The sequence below is a fragment of the Felis catus genome, chromosome B4, assembly GCF_018350175.1.
Source record: "Felis catus isolate Fca126 chromosome B4, F.catus_Fca126_mat1.0, whole genome shotgun sequence".
Lineage (NCBI taxonomy): Eukaryota > Metazoa > Chordata > Mammalia > Carnivora > Felidae > Felis > Felis catus.
In genome coordinates this window covers 114,232,790-114,254,478 of record NC_058374.1, presented here as the reverse complement: position 1 = coordinate 114,254,478, position 21,689 = coordinate 114,232,790, and positions in this window count along the sequence as shown.

Sequence of the window (21,689 nt, the reverse complement as noted above, 5' to 3'; positions counted from 1 at the left end):
CTTCAGATCAGAGCTTGTCTTCATGTCGTATGCCATGTTACTCTCCATGATGTTACCTTTGGCTGTAGCTTGCTGGGGGAGTGGTGACTGCCTGATCCAAGGGTGGTGAATCCATAGCCCAATAGCAGTCAATGGCAGGACCTGTTAGATACAGCTGTGTCAAAATCAGAATGGGGCCCATTCACCAGGCCAATCAGGTTTTCGCTCACGGTGCGAATTGAGGAATAAAGAATGGAAATATAGAAGGCAGGGGCTGACGCCAAAAACTCCCATGGACAGAACTCAGGTAGACTGAGGCCTTAGGGCCACAGAGGTCTAGTGGGGCTGTAAACAAACCAAAGCAATGGTCAGATAAAAGTATGAGGAAGCAGAGGTATAAGGTAGGGAAAAGATGCAGAGCAGAGGACAAAATTGATAGTGATTATGATGTGGCAGGGAGTTTCAATGAGCTCTAATGGCCAGGGAGGCAGAGACCACGTCCAGGGTCACAACCGCATTCCCTGAGGCCCAGGAGATCTCAACAGGCGCCGTGGGTTGTGTAGAGAAGGAAGACAGCACTCGAGAGGGAAGGTGGGTCCTGCTAATGGAAGCAGAGCTGAGGCCATCCAATAACTCTTGCTGTGGCACAACTGATGTGATCCTTCAGCCTCTGGAGCCAAATGACTTTGAGGGGACTCTCCTCTCTCTTCTATGGCTCCTTTTTTCTCATGAGATTTCCTTCTTTATTGTCAAGAGTACCATTCTGATGAAACCCCATTTGCATTTCTTGACGTTGCTTAAAGCTACTTTTTTTTTTTTTACAAGAACAACTCAACAGCAGAACATTGTTTATGTGAAAAAAGAAAACAATTCCTCTATATTCCTTCAAGTTTTTCTTTTCCTCTCATGAGGGATAGGAATAAGAACGTTTAATTTTCCACCCAAGAGTGAAAGCTTTTTAAAATCAAAGCATGCACAGCTAAGGTTTGCCTCGATTTTTTAACATCTTAAGTGTAACAAATTTCAAATTACCTTTCAGTGGTGAAAGATGTTTTGTTTTCTTTCCTTTGTAAAAATTCAAGATTGATCATGCATTTGCATGAATAATCTAATGACTTCCCATTTATTAGAATAATTTATAAAATCTACCTCACATCTTCTCCTTCGCTGTCATTTATATGCCTCAATAACAGCTCAAGGGCAGTTTTACAGAAAAGTTTTCATCCTCTGGCTTGTTCCCTGGGACCCAGTCTTGAACATGAATTTAAAGAATCAGATAAGCACCACGTGGGACATGCTTCATGGACAGAACACAAGATGTGGATTCAGTAGTCCTGAGTCCTACTCCCAGTTTTGCTACTGTTTTGGAGTAATCTCAAACAAAGCACTTAACTCCTCTGAACATCGGTTTTGTCCTATGTAAACTGGGGTATGTAAGAGTAAATTTAATAATAACTATTTAACAACATCTGTGTTGAATTTTTTTGATTTAACAGCAATTTTGATAATGCCCTATATGTGAAAGCACTAAAGAAATAATTTTCAAGATCATTTCAGTTTTCCCTTTAGCATGTATTATTAGCTACAAGCTGATTCAGTTTTGCTATGTTGATATTTCTTATACACATCCTTATTCACTGGCTGGATGACTTTGAGCACGTCATTTTATAGCCTCATCAACATTTTTGGGACAAAGAATCTTCAGTATGACTCTCTCTCTAGGTTAACATGTCTCTCTACATGTTGACACAATCTTCCAACCTCAAGATCACCTCCTTCCCTTGCCGTCAAACCTCTTTGTACCCTAGAGCCTTGCACGTGTTGTTTTCTCTGCTTGAAATGCTCCCCAACTCCACCCTTGCCCCACCAGCCTTTTATCTTCATTAAGGCCCTATGGATATCAAGTCAAATGTGACCTGCCTGGGGCAGTCCTGAAACCCTGGGATTAGCTCAAGTTCACCTGTTCTAGGTCGGAGGGTGGTTCTAGTCCACCCCCTTCTTCTCCTTCCTTGTACTTTTCACTTACCACCCTGTACTTCTTCTTCCTTGTACTTTTCATGTGACAATTGCAACATCTTCCTGAAAACAGAGGCTGTGTGTGTGTTGCTTTCATTGGGAACCCAACACACGGTTCGGTGTCTGGCATACAGTGAACACTTGATAAATATTTGTTGACTGAACTAAGGGAAAAGTAACTTGAATACAATCAGTAGAATCCATAATGCAAAGTAAGCGTATTAAATAGTCAATGAAAATTAATACATGCTAATAACTATATCAGGTAATTGATCAGATGCATGAAATTATTATTTATTTTATTTATTGGTCACATAAGAATGGCGTTTGTCTACAAGCATATATAATTTACTAGCTAACATACAGTAGTTGAAAATGGTACCTGAGAATACATAACTATAAACAGACAAGGCCAGGTAGAAAGATGGAATAAATGTTTAGACGGACTAGAGAGTTAACTACAGAGTTAATAAAATTGAGCTGTAAATGTCATTCTACGTTTTTGGGGCCAAAACAAAAATGAAAATAGGGTCAGTTATCTAATGGTCATTGACCTAAGGGGAAAACACTCTAGTTTCTGGGAAAAGAAAGCTGTTCATGGCAATTTTTTTTTCCTGAAGACATTTCTTTGAAGGGAGAGAACTTATTTTCTTCATGGGTCCTTGAGCAGCTTGGCAGCCTAGCTTTCTAAACCCACAGCATTAGAAGGTCAAGGGTGCTGTTCCCAGATTCTCTTCTCCTCAATGTCCTTTCTCCTCCCTCCCCTCCCAATTTCCCCTCTTTTCTCTTCTGAAACTTCTATCTCGTTGCAATTAAAAAACAAACATCAAGTGTGGCCTTTCCCATAGCTGGGGTGGCAGGGGGGTGGGAGGGTATCTATATCTGGCAGGCCCTAATCAAGTGATGTCTGTAACAGCCCTCCGACAGACAGGTGCTATCCCACCTCTCACTCTGCCCTCACCTGGATGGAGTCACTTAATTTCCCCGAGGCTTACTTTTTGTGTCTACTTGGGGCTGCTGAAGTCTCCTTGAAGGGCAGCTGGCACCATGAATGACAGAACGCCTGGAGCTGTGCCCAGCAGAGCCCATGTTTCTCATGCATTTCTTCCTCCCTCTCAGAACTGGCATAAGGACCAATGGAAATACAATTCTTGATATGTGTGAGCATGGGTATATTCTAGAGGCCCAAAGAGCAGAGAGGAGAGGCTCATTCTCCCAGCTTAACCAACAGAAGGGGAGGAAAGAATTGCATGTATTTCTGTTTCATAATGATCTCCTCCCCTGAATATTTTTTGTATATTTTCATTTATTTTTTACCCAAAGCAAAAAAACAAGAAATAGACTTGTAGCCTCTAATCTTTTTGCTGTAATTTATATACAAATGCAATTTATATGTGTATGTAATTTAAAAAAAAATCCCTATTTCTGCAAATTACTCAGTGATATATGCAAGTCAAAACAAAACAGGAAGTTGTGGGACCAGCTGTATCACAGTCAAGTGTCAGGGATGACTTAACAGTTGAGTTTGAATTGGGGTTCCCCACCTTTGCTGCCTTTTAGCTGAAAGATCAGGCTCCAGCTTAGCTGAACTTAATCATTGCCAGAGATTTCTCTTTCTATAAAATTCTCAGAATGTTTATTTGATTTTTTTTTTTTTTTGCCAAATTTCTGCATTAAGAAAAGTAATAACTCAACCTAGATTATAAAGTCTATGACTCCTGGGCAAATTCTTCTTGCCTTTCTAACTTATTCAAACCAGATTTTTTCCATTTGGGAAGGTCATGAGGAACGTGTAGTTTCTTTAGGGGCCACTTCAGATATGATGGTTTCCATGACAAAGTCTCAGGAGTGACAAACTATTTTGCCCAGTGGTTACCAGCATAGTCACCAGAGGGACATGATTATTTGTACAGTAATTTCCTCTAATTTTTTTCTCCTGAAAGAAAATATCCTGGTAGCACACCAAATCTAAAATTGGATACCCTGTGTGTGTCTCATTATGGTTTTGTGGACAAAGGAACTAAAAACAATGGTAGTTTAAAAATAAAATTGCTTTGTTTCCTCTGGCAGTGTCAGAAATGTAGACTCTTTCACGGGGAGAAAAAGGGTGCTAATTGTGTGGTTGTAACCCACTAGCAAAAATGTATCTGGCATTGAGCATTATAATTGGTAAAGGCTGAGCGAAGTTATACACAGAAATCCAGGATATTCTTCTCTGTTAAGAATATTTAGATTTAGGGGCGCCTGGGTGGCTCAGTCGGTTGAGCGTCTGACTTCGGCTCAGGTCATGATCTCACGGTCCGTGAGTTCCAGCCCCGCGTTGGGCTCTGTGCTGATGGCTCAGAGCTTGGAGCCTGTTTCAGATTCTGTGTCTCCCTCTCTCTCTGACCCTCCCCTGTTCCTGCTCTGTCTCTCTCTGTCTCAAAAATAAATAAATGTTAAAAAAAATTAAAAAAGAATATTTAGATTTAGTACTGTATGGATATTACTGAGAGAGATGTTAATGACCAGTATGTATCCAGATGTGATACTGACTTGACTGGGAGACCTACTCCTCTGTTTGAAACATCTGGCATTTCACTGGGTTCAGCAATTTTCTATCTTTAAATTTTCTAAACTTGGAGTAGTAACCCCAAAGGCAGCCACTGAAGGCAGTCCTTTGTGGTCTGTGAAACTCTATTCCACAATCCTGCATTGGGACTGGCAAAACATTTCCAGCTCTGAGAAACTAACATGTTATTTATTACAGTAGCTACATAGTACCCATGTAACATGTAATAAAGATGAACATGGCACAGTTCCCCTCCTCGAGTACTTACTACATTTGTTGCAGCTCAAGGTCCTTTACCTGTATTATCTCATTTAACTCTGACTTGGTATTATTATTCCTATTTTTCAGAAGAGAAACAGGTTCTAGGAGTTTAAGTGACAGCTGGTGTAGATCATGGAAAACACGTTCCAGTCCAGGAGACTTTGGCTGTGGATTTGTCTCTCTAAATTGCTATATGTGTTGCTCCACGAATGTCTGGTTAATAAGTTACTGAATTATCAGCAGGATAGAAGGATGAAGACTGGTTTCTAGTCCTAGTCTCCAGCTTATTTCTTATGTGACCTTGGACGTGTTATTCATTCTTTGGCCTTGGTTTCCTTATCAGTAAAATGTGGAGAGTTGAACGAGCTGGTTTTTAGAATTCCCCTTATCTTCTTATTTATGAGTCTGTGATTAATGTGAATTGTTTGGACAGTCTGGATAATTGGGGAAAGCATCGGCTGTTATGTTCCACATCATAGCTCTACATTTTATAAAAGAGAGTTGCTTCCCAATAACACAGGGCATGATGGTATAGTAGAAAGTACCCTGGACTAGACATCTGATGGTCTTCTGGAAGGAGGTCAGAAGGTCTAAGCAGTCACCTATGCTATAGACTCAATGTTGGTGTGCTCCAAAAGTCACATGTTGAAACCTAACCCCCAAAGGGATGGTATTAGGAGACAGGGCCTTTGGAAGACGATTAGGTCATGAAGGTGGAATCTTTGTGAATGGAATTAGTACCCTTATGAAAAGGCTTCAGAGAGCTCCCTCTGTTTGGCTATGTGAAATTACAGTAAAAAGACAACCATCTATGAACCAGGAAACAGTCTCTCACCAGATGCTGAACCTGCTGTCACTTTGATCTTGGACTTCCCAGCCTCCAGAACTGTAAGAAATAAAATTCTGTTGTCTATAAGCCACCCAGTTTATGGTATTTTGTTACAGCAGCTGAACTGACCAAGACAACTTGTTGTAGCACTTACTAACTACTTAAGCTTTATCAGACAACGTTGCAATTCTGAGTTTTAGTTTTCTCACCTGAAACATAACAGTGTCTATTCCATACTCAATGTCTTGGGACTAAAAAAAAGTGTATATGAAACCTTTGTACATACAAGGGCATGATGATTAGTAGAGTTATTAAAAGAATATTGCTAAGCAGTGACCAAAAGAAGAGTAAAACTTGAATTTAGACTCATTAACTTTAGATCACATCACAGTGTTATGGGCTGAATCATGTCTTCCCAAAATTCACCTGGTGAAGTCCTAACCCTTAGTGCTTCAGAAAAGTAGGATTGTATTTAGAGATGGGGCCTTTAAAAAGGTCGTAAGGTAAGATAAGTTACATAGGCCTGCCCTAATCCAATGTCTGTTGTCCTTAGAAGAAGGGGAGAGTGTGACACAGACGTATGAGCGCATACAGAGGAAGACCATGTGAGGTCACAGCAAGAAGCTCGTCCTCTGTCAGCCAAGGAGAGAGGCCTCCGAAGAAAGCAAACCTGGCAAATAGTTACAGAAACACTGAAACACAAATTATGCAGCCAACGCTGTGACAGAAGATAAGTTTTAAATAATTTCTGCTCCCCTGTTCGGGTTTTCAGAGCCTTCTCAGACCTCCCCGGATTGTTCTCTCATGACCCTTCTGTACAAGAGACAGATAGCTGGGGGATAGTTGAGCGTCCCCCCCACACGTGGGTGCTTCATTTGCCATGCTGCCCTGGGGCTGATCTGCTCATGTATATAACTTGTTGCTGGAGTGGAAGCCACCAAAGGGCACAGTCCTTCTCACCACACCACCCAGTCCCACCCCTGGCACCGTCAGGGCTCCACAAATGTTTGCTAGAAGACTGTGGGCCCTTGCAATCCCGCTAGGCAACACGAAACACAGTATATTTATGCAATGACACCAAAAATTATAATCAAAATGACAACAACAACAGTAATAATAGCTATTGCTTATTGAGAACAAGGCACCCAGCCAGCAGAGAGTGATCACCTGCATATAAACCACATTTGGAGCATTGTACATTTGATCCTTTAATTGCTTTCTCCAGGCCAAATCTGGACGTTTGGATGTGGAAAGACAAATTGATGATTTTAGCCTGGGAGAGCTGCCTCTCAGCTCATAGTTCAGTTCTGGGGGCATCTTCCATTTTACTCTTTATAGCAGTGCTTTATGCAGTAATGTGAATTTTATTGCACTTTTGCACATATTTTATAAAAATGCATGGAATGGAAAAAGGAAAGTGTGAGAGTGCTGGTTTTAATGATGAGCAATTTGATCTCATAAACTTAATTCAATTTAGGAAAAGATGGAAATTATATGGATGCCAAAAACTGAGACAATTTATCCTTAATTAGACATTTATTGGTCTTAAGCCAGTCAACTGTAGTTCAATTGTCAAAGGACAGAACAAAATTATAGGACATGTGCAAATCCATGGTCAAAGATTATGTTTCAAATGGGATGTAATTAAGAACTTTATATTTTTTATAGCACACTGAACACGGAGGCCCAATGATATGATATGTAATAATGCTGTTCAGTTTTTCAAATCTGAAAACTTTCTGTAATGTCATATATAATAAAATTAGGAACATCATATGTTTTGCTTATTTCTTCAAACAACTCTTAAAACTAGGAAGAGTCCTCGCTACAATAAGTAAGCGGTAACGAAAGACCACAGACGGGGTGGGCTAAACAACAGATTTTTTCTGCCCCCTCAGAGTTGTGGATGCTGAATGTCCACGGCTGAGATGTTGGCAGGTTGTTTTTTTCTGAGCCCTCTCTCTCTTTGGCTTACAGATGCCACCTTCTTCTCGGATCGTCTTGTCATCTTCCATGTGTGCTCACACATCCGTGTCAAGCCCTCCCCTTCCTAGGGGGATGCCAGTCATATTGGATTAGGGCCCGCCCACATGACCTTACAGTCACAGTCAGAGGTGCTGAGGGGTTAGGACTACGCCAGATGAATTTTGGGAGGACACAATTCAGCCCACAACACTATGACATAAACTGAAGTTAGTGACTTTCAACTCATTTTTGGAGGGTAGTGGGGGGAAGGGAAGAACTTCTATTGAGGAAGTAAGGCAGAATGAAGACCGCATACAAGACACGCCTAATTGGGAGATCAGTGTGGGAAGGCGTGGCTCAGAGCACCGGAAACAGAAATCAGCCTTGGGAAGTTAAAAGTGTCTTTCTCTGAAGCAATGTTTTGCTTTTCCATTGTTGACAGAGTAAAAACAAAACAAAACAAAACACTAACCAAAACAAAAAGAATCTTGTGGCTTTAAGCAACTGACCCCAGGACAAAGTTTATAGAACAGACCAGGACAGATTACTGCTTTGGGTCCTCATACAATGGATGCTTCCCTGCAGAATGGCTAAGTTGTTCGGGGAGCTTCTATTAACCTAATCAGGTCATCCTGGGGCTTAAAGGGGTTCTGGTCACACATCTTCAATACTTCTGAACTACTTCCTGTGTCCACAGGCGAAAAGGACTATTAAATGGGTTGCACAGAGAGGTGGAACTAATACTACGTGACTGAACTAGGATCATCATATTCTAAACAGCAATTAAAATAATTCCGACCTTTGGAAAGTAATTCACAAATTTTTTTTGTTAAATTCGAACCTGAGAAAAGGCAAATAGTGAGTGTGATAAGCATGAATGTGTTATGTAACTGAAACAAATTTGGAGAATTTTTAGTACATAATTTTCCTTAAAAAAGTAAGTTAGCAATAGTATAATCCAGCTTTTTACATTGCCTTTTGTGTTGAAGAAGGCTAGTGTTGAAGAAGACTTGTGAAATATCTCACAATGCATATGTTTGCACATATACCTACCAAGGAATGTATATTCATATAAATATTACCCAACATTTCATTAGTAGCTCATTTTCTCAAGTGTTCAGAAGTCATTTCCCTTGTCATTTCGATTGCTAGCACAGTAAAACTGGGAAAGAAGCAGACTGACTTCTGAGGAGTAAAAGGGATGTTCAGTTCCGCATGAGGACTGAAGTATTAGAATTTGGCTCCTTGGAGAAGCCCTTAGTTGTCATTCAGGGCCAACAGACACATTTCTAACTAGCTTAGCAAGCCTGACTTTGAAAATGCAAATTAGAGGAAGCCTTGACCAAAATAGATTCGCAGAAAGCAACGTGGGAAGGTAGAGAGAAACGGTAACAGCAGACAGGGAACTTACTGGAGGCAAAGCCAACTGTACAAGTTTCGATAACCTTTGACGGTATCTCAGTACAGCAACATAGGTTCCTGTCAATGACCCAGAGTCACAAAGACAGAGTTAAATGGTGTCTATACCATCTATTTAAGGAGGCAGATTAATGTGAAATGTGGAAAAATTTCTATCCAATGTGGTAAAATAAATTAGGAAGATAGAAATTGGCACATGGTGTCTCTGGAAAACTAAATTCTATGGGTTATTTTGTTTGTTCATTTATCCATTCATTCCTAGGTGGTATATTAGGGACCTACTGTTTATTCATGAATCCAGCAAAAATTTGATGAATTCTTGAATTCATGAATCTGATGAATACAATAGATACCAATATCTATCCTTGTGCTATTTACATTTTAGTTGGAGGAGATAGACAGCACAAAGCTAAATAATATATAGTGGGTCTGTAAAGAATATGGACAGTGTTGGGGCGCCTGGGTGGCTCAGTCGGTTAAGCCTCCGACTTCGGCTCAGGTCAGATCTCACGGTCCGTGAGTTGGAGCCCCGCGTCGGGCTCTGTGCTGACTGCTCAAAGCCTGGAGCCTGTTTCAGATTCTGTCTCCCTCTCTCTCTGACCCTCCCCCGTTCATGCTCTGTCTCTCTCTGTCTCAAAAATAAATAAGCGTTAAAAAAAAAAAAAAGAATATGGACAGTGTTAAGTGCTGTGGGGGAAAGAAAGGGAAGGACGGAGCTGGAGGGGAGTGAGGAGAGTGGGAATACAATCTAATGTAGGTTGGCCACTGCGAAGGTAATGTGTGAGCAGGGTCTTGAAGGAGGTGAGGGAGTGAGCACCTTGGTTCCTAGAAGGAAGAGTGTTCCTGGTGGAAGGGACCTCAGAGTAGGGACAATGCCTGGGCAGTGGAGCAATCGCACGGAGGCCAGCAGGGTTTCAGCAGGGGGTGGGTGCGGGGCAGGGGGGAAAAGGAGGAGGAGGAGGAAGTGGAGGAGATTGGGTAGAGAAGGGCTTTTGCCATTTCGGTGCTGTCAGCGGAGGGCTGATGATCTGTCATAGATTTTTAAAAGGATATGCTAGCCAGTGTGCGAACAGACCAAAGAGCGAAGTTCAAAGACAGGTGGCTGTTGGGATATTTCAGGGGAGAGGCTATGGTGACTTGAAGAAGGTGCTCGTGGCAGAGGTGTCTAGAAGGGGTCAGTCAGCCTCAGGTTATATCTTGAGGGCACCGTTGAGAGGCTTTACCAATGCATCAGATATAGGGTGTTGAGAGAAAGAGAGAGAGGAGTGCAGGGTGACTCCAAGGTTTTTGACCTGAGCAACGGACAGAGTCGCCATTTATTCAGAGAATGGAAGATGCAGGTTTGAGGGGGTTGAGTCAGGGTTTGGCCATGTGAAGTTTAAGGTGCCTGTTAGAATCCCAGTGGGGATAAGGAGTTGGCAGGTGGATACACAGGACTCGTTCCAGGGACAGGGCTGGCAGGAGATGTAAATTTGGAAATTGTGAGAGGATAAGTAGTAGACACAGGTCCAAGGCGCTGTCTATAGAATAGGATAATATTTTTAAACAATGGTGAAGAAGTAACCTTTCCCTTTAAGCAGTGAAAACACAAAAATAGAAATAACTAAAATAGGAGGGAGGGAAGGATGCCATAAACAGTTAAAGGAAAATAAAAAGTGCCCCCAGGGACACTGGGATTTAGGCAGATGCAGTGAACGTGACCCGTGGACGATGAAGCAGTAAAGCTTGATCAAAATGCTTCCTAAGGAAGTCAAGGAAGTCTTTACCAAGAAGATGGAACTGCTCACTCAGTCTTAAAGGGGAAGAAAGGATTTTTGACAGGAAGAAATGGATGAAGAATACAATCCAGGTCAAAAGGCTCTCATTACTGAAAACACTAAGAGAAGAAATCACTGACTACTTTTGGAGATGAATGAGAAGGAACAACATTTTTATCAGACCCTCATCTCTAAAGGAGCTTCAGTGCTTCGTGAGAACTGTTCAGCAGGCCATGTGGTGCCATATGCTAAACTTTGTCTTAAACTATCTTCAACTATTTTTCATACACGCTGAAAAACGCACCAATTGTAAGTGTATAGTTAAATGAAATTTTATCCCCTGAAAATACCTGTGTAACCAACCACTTCGATCAAAAAACCGCCAGCACCCCCAGAAACCTCGTTACTCCATCCCCTAAACACAGAAGAAGCCGCTACAGTGACTTTTACCAGCAGAGATTAGTTATGCTTGACTTGAACTTTATGTAAATAGAACCAGACAATATACACTCCTATGTAGCTAGCTTTTTTCAGTCATTGTTTTGAAGTTCACATACACTGTTGCCAGTAGCAGTGGTCTGTTACTTTGCCTTTCTGGAAATACTATAGTTTCTTGCTCCAATCTACTATTGACGAGCATTTGAGTCGTTTTCAAGTTTTGTCTGTCATATTTCTACTGCTACAAGCATTCCTGTGTGTGTCTTTCGGTACACACATGCATTTCTATGGGGCATTTGCTAAAGAATGGAATTGCTAGGTCATAGGTGATATAAATGCTCTGCTTTTGTAGGTACTCCCAGTTTTCCAAAATGGCGTTTACCAACCAGCATTAAACTACCACTAGGGTGCATGAGAATGCCAGTTCCTTCACATTCTTGTCAACACTTGGAATTGTTGGGTTAGATTATTTATTTACTTATTTAATTTTTAGAGAGAGAGAGAGAGAGAGAGAGCAAGTGGGGGAGAGGGGCAAAGGGGCAGAGGGAGAGGCAGAGAGAATTCCAAGCAGGCTCCATGCTTAGCACGGAGCCTGACATGGGGCTCTATCCCACGACCCTGGGATCATGACCTGAGCCGAAATCAAGAGTTGGACGCTCAACCGACTGAGCCACCCAACATGCCCCTAGGTTATATAAATTTCAAGCCATTCTGGTGTGCACTGGGGTAAGTTATTGTAATTTTAATTTGCATTTTCCTGATGACTAATGACGTTTAGTACCTTTTCATATGTTTAATTATATTTGAATATTTCACTTGTACAGTGTGTATTCAAATCCTTTGCCAATTTTTAACGGGTCGTCTGTGTTTTTCATACGGATTTCTAGGCATACTCTGTATACTCTGGATACAAGTACTTTGTCAGGTACATACATTACAAGTATCTTCTTCCAGGCTTGGTGCATTTCACTCTGTCAGTAGAGTCTTCAAAGAAACACATTTTCTTAATTTTAATGAAGCCTTAATTATCAGTTTCTTTAAGCTTTATGTTTAATGATGGAAAAACAGGTAAACAGCCAGGTAAGTAGATAGGTCTACCCAGCTACATACATTATATATTATATACATATGTATATTCATACTTACAACACCCTTATGACACATGCAGAAGAATGTTCTCCCAGATATTTGGGCACTTTGTGGCCAAGTTAACACATAAAATTAACCATCACAACGAATTATAATTTAAAAAGCTCATTTTTCACCATAAAATTAATACATGTTGTTATGGAACTTTGGAGAACTGAAAAAAGTCTTACAACTCAATGCCTAACATAGTGTCTGACACTATAAATTCTCCAAGAGTATACGCTTAGTGAATGAATGAATAAATGAATGAATGAATCTACTCAGGTGGGGGAAAAAAACCTTTGTTAATATCTTAGTGTTAGGGCTTTTTTTTTTTCTGTGCGTCTGTTTCATTTTATGTACTTTTGATAATGTATGTGTTTATAAATTATGTTTTGTTTGGGCTGTTTGATTTTCAGTGTTGAATCACCTGTTTGTACTAAACGAATGTGAAGACTTACCACCTGGAATGTTCTCATCCTCCCAGTTAACACAATGTGAAGACAACGCATGAGCTTTATCAATCCTTCTTGCACCAAAGTCTCTTTATGATAAATATAAGACACTCCTGGATTCACATGTGTTTTTATCTAATGGAAACTAACTAGGCATGTGACCAAACACATTTTTTTTTGGAAAATTCCCATAATTATCAAGGAAACTCAGGAATTATCTGTGTAGCTGTAAATTGGGGCAATGGGAATGTGAGTGTAAGAAACATCTATTTTCATTTGTTTGACTTTGGCTACAGTTCCACAGGATTCGAGCTTCTCATGATTGAGTCTAAATTAGGAGAACCGTATGAAAAAATGAGAGATCAGAACGCAAGACTCCGTGCTTTGTTGGACAGGGGAAGGAAGCCAGAAAGTGCCTCGGGCAGATGAACAATTCATTAATTACCAGTGGAAAGAAAAGTTGAATCTAGGGCACATCTTTCTTGAAGTGACATAGAAAGGTTTGCCAGTTAGAGCATGAAAATAGAAGACAAATATGTGTGTTCAGATATTAATTTTGTTACCAGTACATCGGGTTAATAAGATCTTCCATCTTTCTTTACCATAGTTTCTCTACTATGAAATGAGGAAGGCGTTTATGGGATTTAATTTTGACAGTTTGATTGTGAAATCATAATTTTACAATATAAAACTTATGGAAACCAGTTCACTCAGAATACACATGGGACAGCTGTGATATGCACAGTGCCCTGTTTGTTGTCATGGAAAGCCAAAGAAGTATAACGCTCCCGTGACGGTCTGAATGTTTGTGACCCCCCCCCCCCCCAAATTCATAGGCTAAAATCCCAACCCCAATGGTGACGGTATCTGGAGGTGGGAGCTTTGGGAAGCAGTTAAGTCATGAGGCGAATGGGACTACTCTCCTTATAAAAGAGGCTCCGAGAGACATCCCTTGCCTCCTTCCACACAGTGAGGAGTCTGTCCTCTGCAACCTGGAAAGGAGGTCTCTTCAGAACCTGATCATGCTCGCACCCCGATCTCTGACGTCCAGACTCTAACGCTGTGACAAATACATTTGTGTTGTTTATAAACCACTCAGTCTGTGGGAGTTTGTCATAGCAGCCCTGAGATATTGCTCTATCTTTGTGGCACCTCAGGAAGGACTCTGCACACAGCAGGTGCTTAATGAATGTTAGTTGAAGGTGGTGGTCCTCCCAAAGCTTGCATCTATTCGGGGAAAACAAAAGCCCCCTCTGCAGATTCAACAGCAGCACGGCAGGCCAGCAGCCCTGTGAGGAGGCGCAGACCTTGAACGAGCACCCGAGTGAGTGTCCAGGCAGACAGAGCCAGTGGGCACAGGTGGCTCGGGAAGCTGTTGGGGCCTCACGGGAACTAGGATTCATAGGTGGGAAGAGGAGGAAGGTGCCTCGGGCAGGGCAAGCAGCCACTGGCAATTGCTCAGTTTCTGGGGCTGGAACAATGCACCTGCCTCAAAGGGCTTGTTTTGAGAAGCCGTGGAAGGTGCAGCTTCAAAGAGTCGGGTACCTACCTTGGCCGTGGGCTATGAAACGGGGGCTTTGTTCTTTATCCGGTAAATAGTGCTTTTGAGCAGAGGAGCCACAAGATTAAAGTAACATTTTTAGTAAGATCTCCCAGGTGTGAACAAAAGGGCTGAATTGGACAGGACTCAAGCTGGGAGCTGGAAGCTCTGGAGTGATTTTTAGCAGAGTGTAGGTCTGAGACGCAGAGGGTCTGGCTTGGGGAAATTGGACTAGAAAGGGGACAACGGTTCAAAGGCTGCGTTAGGAGTTACTAGAGAACTAACAGAGTTTGGTAACTGGAGAGCACAATGAAGGAGGAGCGTGAAAGACGCTCACATTTGCAGCTCAGGTGACCGGAGGGATAAAGTTAGCCTTTGACAGAAAGAAAATCGAAGAAAAGGGAGACAGATAAAAACAGATGACTTCAATTTGATACTCACACGTCCCGATGCATGGTGTAGCACCGAATTCGGTTTTTATATACCACTTTATGGTTTACTGGCCGCCCGTCCAAGTGTGGTACGTCACGGGTGACGAAGCTGGAACAGTCACCAGAAATTTGGTTGGAAGTACGCAAATGCAGACGGGTGCGGGGAGAAGGCTGTGGATGCGCGCAGCTGAGAAAGTGCTCCCCACCAAGGGGTGTGAGGAGCCAATGGCACATGCGACTCATGGTTCGTGTCCTGTGGAATTCCCATTTGAGTTACTTAGTCTGCAGTAGTCTGTCTGTGATTGAGTGATTACACCTTTAACGTTCACTCCTTCCCCGGGTACCTCGTGAGCTGTACTTTGAAGTAGCATCGACCCGTGTTTTGAAATAATTCTTCAAATCACGTTTGCATCCCATCTTGGCATACATCTTCTTTAAACGAGTTGTAGACCTATCTAATTTCCATTTGCAGATTCAACAGCGCCCGGGAACAAAACCCAAACAGGATCTGCTGCTGCATGTGTTCTCATCAGCTAGTGCTGGGGACAGTGATTGGCAAACTAGGTTGTGATGGAATTATTAAAATTCATGAGCCAGAGAATCACTGATGTGTAATAGTCAAAAATGCAGTGGGTGCTAAGTATCTTTGACACGTTCCCTAAAGCTTTTACCATCTTGGGAAAAAATGTTAGAAGTCTGGCAGGAACATATTGGATTTTCCTAAAGCATATGGTGATGAAATAGAATATCGTTCTATGAGAAAATATTGTCATACCGGCTTCCTGGCCCAACGTGTCACACGCACTTTCTAATGCTGTGTTGCAGTTGTCTTTCTTTTATGCCCTTTATTTCTGGGACGAATTTCGTTCCTGGTCTTGGAAGAGTGGCGATGCTTCACCCCATCTCTCTCTCTTGGCCATTCCTTTGTTTTCATTCTTCCTCCCTGAGTCTTTTGTTCCCCACACTAAAGTCTTTACACCGCGTTTCAAGACTGGGAGGTGCGTGCTTTGACCAAGTTTTTGTTTTGAGGACACTAAGAGAGTTTTCATCTTCCAATCCTTTCTCCCCTACATGGTTTGTGTGCTGCTGTTTCATCCTGTTTTTCTGAAGGAGTTGCTTTCATCCCAGACCTGGCTGGATTGTAAGAATGGAAGTGCTTATTCTCTAGCTTGCATTAAAAAAAAAAAATCTGTTTTTATTTCAAGAGGATGATGAACAGGAGAAAAAAAAGTCAATGGACACTTTTACCACATTCTCTGTTTGGTCCCCTTTGGGCTCTTTTTAAGCATCGAAAATGTTCCCAGAGTTGGTCTAACCCACATCACCCAGTTGGTTGCAGGCTGTGTTGTGGGTTGGCATCCCCTAGGGGTGGCTGGTTGGTAAGCTCAATATCCAAATTCCTGGAATTGTCGGGTTCGTCTGTTTTCTAAGGAACTAAGGAGCAATGCAGTCTTCCCTAAGGACTTTTATTGTTTTAGAGTTTTAGAGGCCAAATGAGCATTTCTAGTTGGCTCTGAATTTCAAATTCTTTGCTGTATGCTCTCAATAATTAAGACCTGATGAGTTTGAATAAATTGTTCCTCAGTACAGTTCCCTTCCTGAGGCAGATGTGATGTAACTCATCATCCGCTCCCTCTCCCCGGTGAGGACAATGGAAGCCTCCACCTAAAGGGAACTGAGAAACATGGCGAGTTTTAAATCTCCTACCAGAAAATGGGCTGGGATGACATGGTCGAAAGCTGGACCAAAACAAAGGTTGGGGAATCTTACATCTATAGCCTACCTTACCTGGGCTACAGCCCAGGAGCTGATTCAGTAAGGCATCTGTAATGCTGAGGAGAGACTTACCTCTGACTTGAAGCAAGACGGAGGCGTGAGGTCACAGCCTATTCAGGGCAGGTAGGAACAGTGTGGCAGACAAACATCCCCTGCAAGCCCATGAATTTCCACAGGAATGATTTGGACATAAATCCATTAAACAAATACTATTTTAAAAGCTATAAACATTGTTCTTAAAAAAAAATCACCATCAGGTTGCCACATTGTGGAAGAGGCGTGTGGAAATAGAGAGACAGAGTTCAATGTTTGTTCTTCCTCACACCCATTAATGACTCACGTTGGCAATGGTATTGGATTTTTCTTGAATTGCAAGAGATTTCTATAGATGATGGAAACTTGCTGTCTTTGTTAAGAGAAGTTAGCAGAAACTAAAACGCCTCCCCCCCAAACTCCCATCTGTTTTCCCTAATGGCGGTACCATCACCAAGAGTCAAAATCCAGGATGGCGGTCACCCACAGATGGGGCCGCTAAAGCAGGGTAGGCAGGAATGGAAACACAGGTTTCTTAGAGATGACATATAAAATAAAATAAAAGGATACTCTGCAATCTGTGGTGAGAGCTCTGGCTTTCTTTCTTTTCCCCCACCTTCCTCGTTCTTTCTTTTCTCCTTCTCTTCCGTAGCTGTCCTCCATATTGTTAATAAGTGTATATTTACTTTGCAGTTTATCCACTTGGGACCTGGATTACTCTAAGACTACTTAAAGGTTGGCCCGTAAATGTCACTGAAATGTCTAAAATAGAACACTGCGGGTGCAAACATTGTTTTCTTTCTTAAAATTAAATAGTTAAATTCCACCACAGCCTTTCATTTCTCGGTATTAAAACCACTTTGTTACCTCATTTAAATTGTACTTCGAAACCTCCGTGCTCTTGCTGAAGCCTCCTTCCAGAACACTCTTTTCTCCACGTCTCACTTATTGAGGCCTTTCTTATTGGCCAAAGCCCAACTCAAATGCCACTTCTTTTGGAAGACCTGCTTTTCAACAAATGTTTATTGAAGGCCTTCCCTTTGCTAAGTAGTGCTCTAAGGGCTGGGGCATAGCAGTGAGCAAGGACAAAGTCTCTGCTCACATGGAATTTACATTCTGACAGTTGGGAATAGCTACTGATAAATAACCAAAAAAGTAGATATGTATCATGTAAGGAAGATACAGAAGGTAAGTAATAAAGTAAGATAAAGGAGGGTAAAGGGCTAGAAGGTGATGGAAAGACCAGCAAGGAGACGTTGCCTTCCTTTGTACTCCTACAGAATACAATCATACTTTAAAAAATTATATACCTTTTTATATACAAGAAAACAACATCGATGCCTTAGATGTTATAAACTGCTTATAGACAGGAAATTATTTAGCTTTCTACTCACCAGTGCCTTATACACAATAGGCAGCTGATCGATGTGCAGTGCTCCTGAGACTGGTAATACACAAGAAGTGACAGTTTATCCATAACACCACCAATACATGCAGGTGTCGTATGATCTGAGTTATGTCAAGAAATGGAGAAATAGCATCTTGCCAATTGACTGGAGAGTGAGAAGTGATGAGGGAGGCAGGAATCCATCTTCTGAGGCTGGAGGTGTGTCAGTGGTGGAGGTCGGAGAAATCCAAGGAGACAGGCGTACAGCAGAAGCTGTGATGAGAAGGATAAAAGTGGAGGAAGCCGGGAGACGGGTTGCTGCCTCAGAGGTTCCACATCAGGAATCATTGGTGATGCTCACCTAGGAAAGGGTCCCTCCTTTCCCCGCTGCTTTGTGAGCCATTCCTAATGGCTGGGATTTTGTTGTTGTTTTTTTTTTTTTAACGTTTTTATTTATTTTTTTGAGACAGAGACAGAGCATGAACGGGGGAGGGGCAGAGAGAGAGAGAGACACAGAATCGGAAGCAGGCTCCAGGCTCTGAGCCATCAGCCCAGAGCCCGACACGGGGCTCGAACTCACGGACCGTGAGATCGTGACCTGAGCCGAAGTCGGACGCTTAACCGACTGAGCCACCCAGGCGCCCCATGGCTGGGATTTTGAATAGCACCCTGGATTTTGGCTTCTATATGGTATCCTTTTAACTTAGTGCGTTGGTTATCCTACGTACCTTTTAATATTACATGCTATTTCCCATGAATTAAGCGTCTGTTTTCGATGACCTTTTGGTAAGAGTGTTAGCAAGACCAAATCTGTTTTGTATTACAGTTATTTACGGAGGTGTTAGAGTGGGATAAGTAGTGAATGAAGAGAAGGCCAACAACGGAAATATTCTGTGTAACTACCTACCAAGAGATTCATAATAGCGTGTAGTACCACAGATCTTAGGAACTTTTTTTTTTTAAACCAAGAAGACGTAGGTACCAGGCAGTATTCTAAGCGTTTTACTCATTGAATCATGTCTTGCTTTTGAGTCGTGCTTCTCAGCAGTATAGCTCTTTCCAATCTCTTGACTCGATCATTGCCAACAACCTTGGGAGGTAGCATTCACTAGCTCTGGCCTTGAGTTCAGGTGAGGGGGTGCGGTCCTTGCCCGTGAGCCGAGCAGAGTCCCATGCATCCAGGGCGCTGTGGACTCCGAGCTCCTGTGCTGATGCCACATATACCATATTCATGAATCTATGGATTTTAAATGGGGTCAGATATCAGCCCCGGTATCATGTCACTTTGTGCGTGGGAGTCTCCCACCTCCCTCCCCTCATGTCACTTTGTAACTTTAAAACAAGCCAGGTTCTTCCAGCACATTCGCCATCCAGCCAAATGGAGAAACAGTGATATAGTTTAAGCTATGTGAAAAGAAATCCTTAAACCTGCAGCGATCCTATCTTCCTTAGAAGCCCCTCTGTTTTTCCACTTGTGCAACACTTTTGCTAGAGGATGGTCATCTATTTTGAAAATTTAAAAACATATAAAATGTTTCGTATCTGAAAGAAGTCAATTAGTGCCTCTTTTTTCTTGGCATGGGTGTCGTTTTGTAGTTTTGACTACCTTTAAATATGGAAGGGAAAAAAAATCTCAAAATATTTTAAGTGAGTAAATACATCATCAATCTGAAAAGCTTTTAAAATGAGTCAAAACTTATTTTCTTGTTATTACTTCTCTAGATTTTCTCAACTCTCGCAAGGCATAAATGAGGCATAAGAAGCCAAAGTGATTTACCCAGGTTTTACAGAGTTGCTAATAAAATCCTGAGAGTAGAGAACCCAGGCTGGGAAAAGTCACACATTCTTTTTTCTGATTTCTTTACTTTATGTGAATTCTCTAGTGGTTCACAAAGTTGCTGGCATAACCTTTAGAAATGTTTTGCTCATGAAATGGGGTATTGGTTCCTTGGTTTACCTTTTTTCTCCTTACTCAGATTCCCTTTCATGTCTACAAGAGGGAAGGAAAGAAACAAACTACTGGAACTAAATACTGAAATGATGGATAAAAACAAAGTCTGCAAATCAAGAAAGCTAAAGCTTTAAAGTTGGTCTGATTATTATATTAAGATTTATTGTCCTAGAAAAAAGCTAGCTGTCCTTGTATTCTGAAAATCACCATGTGTCAGTGGTTCTGTGTCATTAATGACATACCATATACTTTTGTCTAAATCAAGATGATTCCTGGGCTTTTGAAGATGAAATCAAAAACTCAAATACCTACATAGTTGTAGGAGAGAGTAAAGCCGATCAGATGTGAGAGATAATGAGATTTGCCTGGAGTATGGAGACTTTGAAGCATAGCTCCCCCTACCCGCAACCCCCACCCCACCCCCACCCAACCCCTAACTCCCAAGGCAGTCAGTCCGCTGTGCTGTCCCAGCTGATGGCTTCCAGGTGTGAATTTAGGCTCCTGGCAGGTGGATTTCCCAATTTTCCAAGCTGGGTATCTGGATTTTTATGTGAAAGCCCCCAGTGAAAAACTGGTATCCCAGTCAACAGTGGGTATCTGGCCACCAGAACACAAGAACAGTTGGCCTCAACTTGAGCGGGGCTGCGATTTTTGTCTGTAATGTAGAGGATGCCATTGCATGTTTTTATTGTTTAATTTCATTTCAAAATCAGAAACAGCAGCCACGAAACCATAAGAACATGGGAAGACCCATTGCGACATAATTCTTATAAGAAGTCATCTATTCTTGAAGGTTCAGAGGAGCACTGTTTTCGAGGGAATCATCGGAAGGCACTTTATATTCCAAACGAACAGTGTTTGAGAAGGGTAGAGTGGGTATACTAGACAAGCAAGTAGAAATGAGTAACGTTTTGCTAATCTTTCAAGGCCTTCCCTGAACGCCACACCTCCTGTTTTAAAACCAAACGTGACCTCTATGCGGTCTACCAGAGTAGTGTAGTGGTTATAGCCAGAGTGATACTCAACCATAGGTTTAACAATAGGTTATGGATCATGGCCAGTCAGAGTGTATTTAGCATTTAAGAAACCAGTACAGATATACTGATGTATACTAGCTAAGTACAAACCCTGTTTGTATCATACGCAAACATCCCAGAACTTTGCTGCTTAAATTAGGATAGACCTCAGACCAGCAGCATCAGCGGCGCCTGTGTGCTTATCAGAAATGCAGAATCTCAGGCCCTACCCAAGACTTACTGAATCAAAATCTGCATTTTAACAAGATCCTCCCACGGTTGATACACACATTACAGTTTGAGAAGCACTGTCTTGGAGCATTCGGTGCCTCTTTTTGTCATCTACCATTTCTTGCCTTATATTCAAGTTATTTAAGTTCTTCTTTGTCACTACCGGTAGACTATTACTTTGTTGAAGCAGAGGTTATGTTTAAAAATTGTACTGGTGGGACGCCTGGGTGGCTCAGTGGGTTAAGTGTCTGACTTCAGCTCAGTTCATGATCTCTCAGTTCTTGGGTACGAGCCCTGCATTGGGCTCTGTGCTGACAGCTCAGAAGCAGGAGCCTGCCTCAGATTGTGTCTCCCTCTCTCTGCCCCTTCCCCACTCATTCTTGCTCTCTCTCTCTCTCTCAAAAATTAACATTAAAAAAATTGTACTGCTGTGCTTAGCATCTTGACCATAGGAAGGATTGGAAAATTTGTATTGAATTGAATGGAAATGGAAAAGAGCAAAAACATCGCAGCAATAATTATAATC